We start from the raw sequence: 12607 nt of genomic DNA on the forward strand, positions 1-12607 counted from the left end.
GTGGTACCATAATCTTATAGTAAGAATGTGGTATAGTCCATGCCTCGGCATATAGAATTTCCTTCTCATTTTGCAGAGGATGAAAGGTGATAAGAAAGAGCTTCTAAATGCAGTGTAAAGGTGTTCAACAGGCAACATTTTGCAACGTTGACTGTTCTTGGAAAGACCAGGAGCACAGATATTCTGAAATGATTTCTCGTTTCCATAGGTTAACTGACCTGTTAAAGTCAAGAGTCTGCATCTACTTCTCTTAACTATAAATCAGAAATTTTATTTCCTCCTCATCTGCTAGATGAACTGTTCAGGAAATTTATTTTCAACACAAAGACCCAAAGCAAAAATGCCTGGAATTTGTTTTCAATGTGCATTTAGGCTATGTTGTAAAACCGTCAAAGCAACCAGACAAGTAAGTTCAAATATGAAGAAATGTCACTACCTTGCCAACGTTCTTCAATGCATTAAAACTAATGTTTCTCACAAGAGACAAATACTAAAAGTATCTCTTGTCACAGTGTGAAAAATTAGGGTGAAGGCATTGTTAAAACAGCTTACGCCTTGCACTATATTAATTTAAATCATATTTTAGCTCAGAAATAGGAAAATCATTTTTTCTATTGACTTAGGATATCTTTTTGCCTTTGTGCCACAAAGCAAGCTGTTCTCACAAACATTTAAGGTGTCTAAATTTGACTTCGGTCTCTTCCTTCAAGTTTACCTGCAACAAAACCAGTGTGTTCAGAACTTATGAACGAGAGACTGGCAGACAGATAGGTACACTATACAGCCCTCACGTGAAGTAGAAATCTACATATAAATCATGCCATCTGGAAAGCCAAGTAGAACAAGTGGCATTTTCACAATAACTCCAAAACATTCATGTTTTCTTTTATCATAATAAAAAACATTTAAATTTCTGCTACTGGAGAAGTGTCAGTAACAGTCAGGTTACAGGTAACAGTTTGGCTTTACTTGACCCTATTCCTCCACACTCCACAAATGCTGTAACACAACAGAGTGAGAGCAGAGCTGAGGCTCCTCTCAATACTTGCTCCATGAACAACTATTTTCTCAAGCTCTTTACAGCTCTTCGACACAACTTAAAAGACACAAAGATGTGAGAATCTGGCTCAAACTCTAAATACCTTTTTTTTTTTTTTGCTACTTCCATTAACACGTGATCTCAGCACTCAAAACTCATCCAAACCAGGAGCTGCAGGTGAGACACCTTTCTAACAGTGGCTGCTTCATAGTGCTGCACATTCCAAAAAGCAGGGTGACAGAACTGTTAATGACATCCATAGGTTCATGCTGCAAGAACTGTATCAGAAATCCAGCTTCAAGAAAGAAGAGAAAAATAACAACTACGGCTGCTGTGAAACAAAAGCACTGACACAAGTATCATTCCCTAGGAGGTTCTGACTTCCAAATAAGAATCTGACAAAGACTGCTAGGATTTTACTTGTATTAATAATGAAAAACAAGTAGCTTTAGGAAAGAAAGGGTAGTTAATCTAACAGCTTCAGTATTTTGCGCACTGCAGCACACCTGTAGTGCTTGCAACACTAGGCTGGAGAACATATGCTTAGAAAGGAATAGGATCTGCCATTCAAGTCTTCTTCTATGCCTGCTGTGTGTGCTTTGGTTGCAGAAGCCTCTGTGGTGCTCAAGCACTTATCACAGTAAATATCTGTCAGATTAATAAATAAAAATATCATTAGGTTTACTGTTGCTACTTGTTTCCCACTCAGACAAAAAATTCTGATCCACAAAGAGAACTCTGTTCAAAAGAGACCGTAATTGATCGAGACTTTTAGACAATCAGCAGCATGTCCAGATGTGGACGTGTATGATATACCCTTCTATAACAACCATGCATGCTTCAGTTAAATGTACTGGATAAGTTTATTCCTCTGCATCCCTCCTACCCTCAAGTGACACTTCGGCTTTCTGTATCTTTTATACTTGCCAACAAATCAGCATTTTCCTAGAGTGGCAGCATGTCCAACATGATGTGCAGTTTCCAAACACAATGAAATCTAAGATAACGTCCTATATATTTAAAAACAAAACAAAACAAAAAGAACAAGAAAAGAAAGCCACAGATTTCTACATTCAGAATTGTAAAATATTACGCTTTTTTGCAACCTCTCCATTTGTGGAAGTACTTTGAAAACATAAACTAATTGTTGGTTTTGAAAGCTTGTCACTGCAATCCCTCTCATTCCTCCTCTCCAAAAAAGATCATGGTTCACCATAGCTTGCCTAAAGCCATCAACCAAACTATATATAGGCTAGCCTGTGCTAACCATAATATCCACAGACACAGGTTCCTTGGCTTGCCTCAGAGCCAGACCAGTTGAGGACATAGGAAATGGTACTGCCTGGCTCCCAACCCAGAAGCCACAACATTTTTTCCTAAACAGCCAGCAGTTATTCTAGTACCACAACTGTGGAGAAGCAAGGAAGGAAAATAAAAAAAAAAATAAAATAAACTGAAGAAAAAAAAGAAAAAAAACCAGGAGCAAATGGCAGCCAGTGCCAGAATACCCATGCTGGAGAGCAGGAAGTGTTAGAAAGAGCATGTAAGCCCTGGTATGCAATTCTATCCCTTGTTCATCCTCCTGGGTGCATAATTAAGCCAGAGCCCTTTCAACTGGATTCACCCTTAGTGAACTTAGTGAACTTCATCAGTGAACTCCATTCACCATCTGGCCATAAGTAATTACCTTATTCTCCAGGAGATGCAGAACTAGTGACCCCACTATGGATATGGAAGGAAGAGGGGGGAGAGGTCACTGCAGACTTTCCAAATGCTTTCAGTTGGAAAACACATACTTGGAAAACTGCCCCAGGAAAACTGAAGAACTGTTATCTACAGATCAAACTTCCTCAATCCTCTACCCCACGCTTTTAAAACTTACAGCTGCCCAAGTGAAAATGTGCTGGCTAGCTTGTTATCCCCGTAGCAGATTGTCAAACACAAGAGGGGCACACTGCAAAGGATACTTTCTGTCTATGGTTGGCTTTCTCCATGGATGAGAAACACTGTGGTCACATTTAGCAGGTCGCCTTCATGCTGCTGTCGCCAACACTTCAGTAGCTACATATGTCAAGATAACCAAGTGCTTTTCCACATATAGCCATTCCTTTGGGCCCACCATCACCATAGCCTCCAAATGCAGACAGCCTCCATGCAAAGTTGAGCTTATCACTCAATCATGTCTGTCTACGCTGCACCCCTTCTTTCACTCCAAAACCTCCCTGAGTCAAAGATTAATAGAAGTCCTACAGTTAAAGTGTGGGTATGTACTTTTTTGGCTCTTTTCAGTGTACCATAAATATCATATGAGTGAGCAGAAAGTTATTTAATGCACACACTTCTTCAGAATCTCAACTGATTGCAAAAATAGGAACAGATGAGGGGTACAGTGAAATGTTGCCCAGGATCAAAGCCACAAATGCACAGTAATAACCAGTAAGTACTGCAACACAGCTCCAAAAACCTCTTTGTTAGGGGAACTTACGATACACCACCAGCATGAGTAAAAACTCTACTACAGTCTTCATCAGTTGTAAAGAATTCAGATGGCACTAAGCAAGTATATTTAAAAAACTGGGAAACAGAAAAAAAATGGGCAACATGCTGAAGGCACAGTATTTTTTGTCCTACTGGAGGCTAAATGGATGTGAGCTCATCAGCTGAAACTATGATATGCATTTCTCAGGTGGGGCAGAAACTTGGCAAGAATTTGAAAAAGAACTTGGGCAAAGCTGACATCTCCAAAAAAAAAACAACAAACCAAGGAGACTCGCATCCAGTCCTAATGGAAAGGACAATTCTGTGGCTGAAATTAGAGCCATTTAAAAAGACTGCAGCACTATTCCAAGTTTCATCTAGTTAGCTGGCCAGAGGGAGCTCATGAGATGACAAAGTCAAAAGAACGGCAATAAAAAGAACTGGCTGAAAAAGAAGCCTTCTCAAGCCACCAAAGCTCTTGTCCTATAAGAAACTGGAGAGAAAAAGGGAAATGGGCACCAAATACTTAGTTTTAAGGGTTAGTTAAGACTGCATTCAAGTTCTTCTGACTACTCACCCAGTTAACACAAAGCATTTAAAATCAGTGGGCATCCTCCTAAACAAAAAGAATTTCATCATGATTAGCATGACTGCCAAAATTCACAATCAAAATCTGATCTAAATCAAAAAATACAAAAATATGGTTGGAAGAAAGCCGCAATTCAAAAGCAGTATAACTAGGAAAAAACCTTCCTTAATGTTACTGAGTTTGTAATTAAACACTAAAAACTTGTTAGTGAAAATGATAAGAACACGTATTTGTAAACTTGTTGACATCAACACTGGCCTAAGAAAGAAAATGAGCTTTACAGTGAGAAATGACAGGAAACTGCGGAGAACCATTTAACTATAACACCCTGCTTTAGTACAAGACGAAAAAACAATCAGCAGATTAAGAATTGGGAACAAAGAAAAAAAATGCTGCTAATATTAGTAAAAACTGTAGCCAGGCATGAAGAGCAGTGATGTCACTAGCTGTCCTGTATCTGTCTAAGGAACAAGCCTGAACTCCTGGTGCAAGATGCGAAGCTGTAATCACCATAAAAACATAAACAACACGGAACAGTCACAACCAGTGATAGACATGCACTACACAGAAAAGACCAAAATAAAGATAAAAGTGGTAGATCAAGTGAAAAGTAAGTGTGCTAGCCGTGCTGCACCCATGACAAAAAAACATGTGCATGTGACTTCTGAATGTAAGAAGGGTCTTGGGAAAGTGAGCAACAAAAATCTGAGGAGTCAGGACACCTGGCTGGATGTTCAAAGCCAGGCAGGGGATGGAAGGGAACAATCTAGGGAAAGTTGAACATAGAGCAGCATCAGATAGGAACAGTTCTCTATAACTGTGACGGTATAATTTACTAGGCATAGAGTAAGGAACAAATGGCAGAATCCAAGTTCATATTTCCATCAAACAGCTATTGGCCAAGACAGAAAGATACTCTAGAAATGGGTTTAGAAAATAGTTAAGAAGTTTTAGATGGTAAGTCACTATAAATAAGTACGGGGGAGTGATCAAAATTGACTCAGTCTGAATTTAATAAACACCACATCCTCAAAACAGCTCTTTAATCAGCATTTTAATGGAGGCTAAACCAAGGAATTAGCAACTACACCCAATGAGAATTTGAAGCCGGAGGCCTGTATGCAAACAAAGCAACTTTTCAAGTCAAAGTGCTGCTAATCTCTCTTCTGTCCCCAAATCCACCTTTCTTCTTCAAAGTATCTAAATTCCACAAGATTTTTTTTAACTCAGAGTTTAAGATTAAGGGAAATTACTGAATCTACAAAACTGAATTTAAACCTGAGCAATACCAATACCAGATAAATATCAGGTTTCAAATAATTTAAAACATTAATCTCATCAATGAAATGACTTACATTTAGTTCATCTTAAAAAGTATCATTTCTGATAATATCTAAGAACTCTGGAAGATGTCTTGTAATTCTCAACTAAATAACACTGCCAACTGTAACCAAGTCCTCTGTGACTCGAGGCCGTCTCAGTGCTTTATTATTAGAAATAATTGATTTAGTAAGTAGATACTACCTGAGATACAATTAAACATCTTCCTTAAAATGTCATTTAGAAACTTACCCTGTTCTTCTCAACCACAATGCAGTACAACGTGGACTCAAATCTAACACTCATAGTAAGGTAAGGTCTACTTACTGGAAACGTGCTCAGACCAAGCTTAGCAGAAACCACAAGTACAAAGACACAGAGTACACTTCATCAAACTTATTTTGCTTATTTATTAAGCTTAAATAAGTTCAAATGGAAAAGGAAAAGAAAAAACAAAAAACCAACCAGTGGTGGAAGTTCTTTCCAAACCTTTTTCTGCCCCATGTTTGCATCACATGCACATTTACAACTCCCTGCTCTTGCTTACAGCTCTCATTCTTTCCACATTTGTTAGGTTTAAGATTAAAAAGTAAACGCCTTCCAATGAATTGAACAAAAAGATGACAGGAAGAGCAGAAATCAGGAAGTCAAAGAAAATTTTCTGCAATGTCGTCATACAGAAGATTGGAACCACATTTAAGAGGCTTCTTTTACCATCTCAGCATTTCTCATTGTTAAACCTCTACCTGTATACACAAAATATACACATAAAGAATGCATAAGTCACTGTATAGTTTGCCAGTTTAGGTCACCAACTGTCCCCAAAGCAGTCAGCTGACATTATTAAAAAACCCTGAAACTTCCGACTTCAAGAACTTTTCCTCAAGCATTTGAGATTAAGTGCCCAGCATCAAAGATCCACCTTAAAAAGAGCCTGAGACGAATAAAACGTAAAGCCACACTACATCATGCAGTCTAGTCTACTCAAGATCTGAATCAAGTCATCCTTAGATGAGTATGTAACAGAAGTCCCATGTATGATGTATTTGGATATAATCAGGATCTTTAAACACCACAGAGAGCAAAAGTTTGCTCTGTCTTCTCCCCACCTTCACACATTGCAGCTACAGTTTACTGCTTTCTTGAGAAAGCTGTTTATAGCTTCTCTGGATGAGAGGACCTCTGGTGCACTTTTACCTATTAAGATGTTTAGTGCGACATAACCCTTATGAAAACAGGCGGCTGCTGCTAACACAACTGGTAATTCATATAGAGACTGAACCATTCAACAACAGACTTAAGTTGAATCCTAAGTACCTCTTCAAAACGTCATACGTATTATCAAACGTCTCAAGACAAGCCCAATTTTAATTCACCTTCTTTATTCACCTGTAAGTTTAACATCAGTATGGAAGGGCTCCAAAAATAATGGCTGCTGCTCCAAGCGAAGCCAAAGCCAATCACTTCCCTTGCTGCCAGCGTTCTAAAGGAAAAAGATGCCCAAAGGCACAGCTTACTCCTTCAGGTGCCTATCACCTCGATTCACTAGCTTCTGTACAAGTTGGAGAAGGGACACGAATCAAAACACTGTTACGCTGCTACTGACACTGTCTTCCTGGATGCTTCAGGGACAGAGCTATCAGTATTATGAAAAAGAATGGCTTTGCTGTTTTGTAAAGAGCACGCAGCATCACAAGCATTTAAAATGCATGCTTACTCCCTGTCCAACCCTGAATAGGTGACAGCAAGTCTGGTACTCCTCCCTGCAGGGAACAGATCGCTGTCTGACATGGCACACACACACTGGCAGCTCAAAACCCACAGAGATTTTTTCACTGTAATTACTCTGGACGCATCCTGCACGCTAGGTATTTTTCAAGTCAGCTTTCACACTTCTGTAATTGGAGAAAAGCTGTGAGATGTGGAAGGAAGCTGGCACAGCATGCCTTCCAGAAGACAAACACTACTTCAGTTGAGAACCACAAGCTGCAAAGTGCACAGTTAATTTCAACATTCCCCAGGTCAAAGACTTAGAGTTCCAGTCTTTGGACAGTGTACATCTACCCGTCCAAAACATCCACAGCAGTCACTGAGTCTTGGGATATATTCCAGCACAGATCCAAACTCCAGACATAGAGTATACAGCCAGCACTAGACTAGTCTAAGGCACTGAATGAGAGAAATATTTTAAGTACTAAAACTAGAGATCTGACTCCTCATATTAGCTGTTATACTCCTCACAGTTACCCTTAGTGCTGTATAATGAGAGTCAGGACTACAAAAATGAACGTAGTAAGTAACAAACCACAAAGATTTTGTGTGAGGACTGTGGTCATAATTTTAAAATCCTCCTGCTTTTGCAGAAGATTAACTGACCTCGATTCTAAACCAGAACAGCATGTAGGGTGGAAATCACACTGTTTTCATTATACTGGTGTGCACAAGTGAAACTGAACCTTGACAACTTCTTGGCCAAATTTTCCTATATACAATATATACATAGGTTACTCTGAAAGTAATGCCTCAATGATTTCAATGGAAACTGCAAGAAAGAGCACAATAACACTATTTGGTAGAGCAAATTCCAAGCTACAAGATGCTATCTATCAGCATAGTCACCACCATCAGCCATGCGTTTTTGCCAGCAATGAACAAGAGCCTGCATGCTGTGCTCGTAAGAATCTGCACCAGTGGAGGTGACCAACTGTTTCACAGCAGCTATGACAGCTTCACTGCTAGTAAAACACTGCCCACACAGTTCTTTCATTGGCCAAACAGATGAAAGTCAGAACATGCCAAATCTGAACAACATGGTGAGTGTGGTAGGACAGTCCACCTAAGATTGGCAATACACTCCATGGTCTTCAAACTGGTATGGAGCTTAGCACTGTTGTGTTGCATGAGAAAGGCAGCCACCTCCTCTGCCTGACTCCAGAAGTTTGAACCTTCAGATCAGCCAGCATTGCAAAGTAGCAGTCAAATTTATGGTTTGTCCAGGAAATACAGAAGGATCACCCCTTTTCTAACTCAAAACACAATGCACATCATTTTAGCTTCTGTGTCTTGAAGATTTTCTTTCATGGGGAATTCATGTCATCGCTCCATAAACTGCTATTTTGACTCTGGCTCATAGGGGTGACATCACATCTCATCTCTGGTAACAAGACTGAATGTCATGGGCCAATAGAAAGTGGATCATACAGTATTGTTTCAATAGGTCCTGACAAACTTACACATGGTATTCTGTCCATTCCTATATGAACATGAGTGGGACCCCCCTGGTGCAATATTCAGCTCCATACACAGTTCCCTAGTAGTTATCCACTGATCTGTATGAATGGGCTGATCAAGATGCTCTTCATTCTGTGGTGACAGCTGTGTACGGCCACCCAGAGCATGGTTTGTCTTTCATATCACTGTTGCTGCTGCTGCAATAAACTACCCACAGCCTCACTGTGCTAACATCCACTGTTCGGTCTCCAGAAATGCTCAGCCATTGTCTATGAATATCAGTGGGTGCCATTTTTTCCGCATAGACGAATTCAATTCCACACCTTTGCTTTATACATGCTTCCATGTCAGATGCCACTGTCTCAGACTGCCCCTTTGCTGCCATCTGTCATACCACAACAAAATGAAACGGGATGTTGGTGGGAAGGTTTGTCCCTCTACTACCATACCACCAACCTCCACCTCTGATGTCACGGGCCAATAGAATAACATAGGAGGCATTACTTTCATAGCAGCCCTTGTACATATACGTTTACACACACAGATACACACGGATATTCAAAACTAATTTACAAAACTAGTTTCATGGTCTAGATAAGTATTAAAACTAGTTATCTAGATCAAGTGTTATAAGCATCACAGTCATGAAGTCAAATCACCACCTTAATCCTATCCATCTAAGTACTCCCCAAAAAGCATGAAGGAAATCACAAAGTTCAACCTGATCAAATGTGCTTACTAGATGGATAGGGGAAAAAAAAAAAAAAAAAAAAACCAAAAAAAAAAAAAAAAAGCAGAGAATTCAAACTTTCTGGCTTGCTCACTTTCCTGGCACAACATAGGCACAGTGCAAACTAGGGCAACCACATCCAAGGAAGGAGAATTCACTCTAGCGCCAGTAGGCAGAGTACTTATTACCACCCTCTCCTTGAGTTTTTCCAGTGAACCCTCAAAATAAATGCTGCTGCAGCATTTACAGAGCCTGCCCACAACTTGCCTGGGCCAGGAATCCACACCCAGAGAAACATGAAGGTCGCAGTAAACTGGGTATTGGGAGTCTTTGCTAATTAACACAAATAGAACCAGTAGGTGACAAAAATACTTCTTGATCTTCTTTTAAAATCAATGAAATGGAAAGCTGCTCACTGGGTGATCAGCCTATAGACCAATTAGATAACTAATTAATTAACAACTAACAAAAGCATGAGTTCCCCTCCCTCCCATAAGTCACAAATCCATGCCAAGACTGCAGGCAAGAACCCTTGCTTATTTTGTATCCCGAGTCCAAGCTTTCTTCTCCAAAGATGTTTTGGACCCATTTCTTTAAACATCAGCCAAGCTTCCGTTTTGCTTCTGAAACACAGCAGCAAGAGTATACCAAGAAAATATTTAATGAATGCAACATTTTCCTACAGCTGAAGATCTGCTTCATGTCCTTCCCATAATTTGCTCCTACTCTACTCTCATCATTCCATAGGTGTGTAATCCACAGACCTGCCCCACTTTCTTCACTGGCCAACAAAGAAACCATGACTAAAACCACACTTTCCATAGCTATTAGCTCAAACACACCCTTACAGGGGACAAGGAGAGAAGGAAGGGGAGGACTCACATTTGGCCCCCTCTTCTAGAAAAAGATTAAAATATCAACAGTTCAAGTAAACATCCTGAGTAAGTATCCTTCCCACTCCACGGGCAAGAATCTTAGCACTGACTACTCCAAGCCGTAACTGCTTCCTATGAGATAGAAGACAGCATCACACTCATTATTTTCAGAGCATGCCTATGGACAGGGGCTCCTTGCGGGACTCAGGCACTAGGACCAATTTTTAGACCACAGTTGGAAATAAACAGCAGACACACCAAGGCTTACAGGCTGTGATAGTCCCAGCGCAACGCCAAAGCACAACTGTAAGTATTTAGGGATACTCCAGAACAAAGAAAGAAGATGCCCGTCTCATTCACAAACTGGTTAATGAAGCAGCAGTTGGTATATAAAAGAAAACAAAAGCACAGTTTTACCCTGTGTCTGACAAGCCTGCACTAACTACGGGCTCACCCATATTCTGTTTTAAGCAAGCAGCTGCTCTGCAGGGCGCATCTGGCAGCTAGCCTTCCCCTGCTGCTGCCTGGCATCCTGACCTTCAGTTGCAGAAGGAGCAGCCCACACCACTCACAGGTCTCACCCATAAGCCCACCTCCCCACTGCACGAATTGGCCCTCAGTTCCACAGCCAAACTCTACTACTACAGTTTGGATCCTTAAGTTCTTCTTGCAGTTTGAAAGTCCTGCTTTGTTCTCTTGTTTGTTGTTGTTATTGTTTTAAACTCCGTTAAGAAAATGCCCATGCCCTGCTTCAAGAGGTTTGCCTTTATTAACAGGTGCAAAATAGGAGATATTCTTTATATATGCGGACATAAAGCTCGTTACAAGCAAGAATATATGAGACATAATTATGTAGAGATTCTCCAAAATAGCTTCACAAATATCTATTCTTGTTTTTCCTCTATTTTTATTGAAACTTTGTACAGAAGTTTTAAACATTTCCATACAATACTTTTAGACAGGACAAAATGCCATGGTAAAGGAATGTAAACTGCAAGAAACACAGTCTGAAGTATCCAAATACTCTCTAATAAGAGTTTTAGTTTGAAGACTAATGCAGTAGGCGAAATAATATGCATACAGTATACAAAGAACAGTATACACAGGGCCAGCAATGCTAACTATGAAAATTTTGCATCAGATTTACTTCAAAGATTTATAGCAATATGATGATTCTATACACTAGACCAAAATTAATTTATCATACATCGTTTCTATGACAAAAAGCTTGTCATTATGGACAGTAGCAACTTACAAGTATAATTAAGCTGTATTAATCTCATTAACACTTCTAAAACTATATTCCTACTACAATAATTTTTATCAGTATATTGTCTTATAAGATCTTAACAGACCTTTAAATAACACTTTACCAAAAGAGATCTGGATCCATTATAGCGATCTTATCTACATGCCCATTTGGCTTATTTCAAAACAAACAAACAAACGAAAAAACAACAAAAGAAAAAAAAAAACAAACAAGGGACAAGGAAAAAGGCAGATTTCAAATGCTATAGATCATATCATTTGGTTTTGGTCTGAAATGTATTTTAGTTGAATAGTTAAAAAAAAAAAAGGCAGTTCGTTAACTGGTATTTTATATAAAATCTGCAGAAAAATACAATAGCAACAAAAAAACAAAAATACCTCACAGATATCTAAAAAAACCATTATATCAGAAATACAAGGTAAAGCAGCATCACTTTGACACTGTGCTTCAAAAATAAGAAGATGAATGAAGAGACTGCTCTAGTGATATTAGAAAATTTGCTTTCTTCTTGAAGAAGACTACTAACATTTTGCACAGCAACTATTTTTATAACCACCTCATTTAAAAACGTGTATTCATAGACACAGAGAATTGTCATATCATTACCATTTTTGCTCAAAGTGTCTGACTTTACACAGTGAAACTGATAATGCTAAGTGTCACCAGATGTCACTATACCATGAATTCAATATTAGAACAGAAGTGAAGCAAATGCCTTTGAACCAACACCATAAAAGAAATAATTGAAAGTGTTTTGTAAACAAAACAAACCACTTCGCAAAACAAGAGAGTTCAGAGATCTCACAGTGAAATCAGAAATTCTAATTATATATGTTTACATTCTAGGACTACTCTTTACCTTAGGCCAATTAAAGCACATTAAACCATTTAATTATATACAAACATTTTCTTTTAAAAAAAAAAAAAAATTTAAAACATTGCACACAAGTTTGCTTTTTAACATCACGTAACAAGGTTAGTTTTATTTTCAAAACAATTACATTTAAGGGCACAGAACATACAGAATACCAAATTAACAGGTGAGCTTTTTTTTTTTTTTTTTTTTTTTTTTTTT

The 12607-nt window shown here is 38.9% G+C and overlaps 1 protein-coding gene across 1 annotated transcript in view; it reads right to left on the reverse strand.

The window, feature by feature from the left end:
• Positions 1–12607, reverse strand: part of MRPS6 (mitochondrial ribosomal protein S6) — a 46417-nt gene that overhangs the window by 13704 nt on the left and 20106 nt on the right. The gene's annotated exons all lie outside the window — the stretch shown is intronic.

Source organism: Lagopus leucura, unplaced genomic scaffold (genome assembly GCF_019238085.1).
Source record: "Lagopus leucura isolate 7727_CA_CO unplaced genomic scaffold, USGS_WTPT01 Super-Scaffold_100001, whole genome shotgun sequence".
Taxonomy (NCBI): domain Eukaryota; kingdom Metazoa; phylum Chordata; class Aves; order Galliformes; family Phasianidae; genus Lagopus; species Lagopus leucura.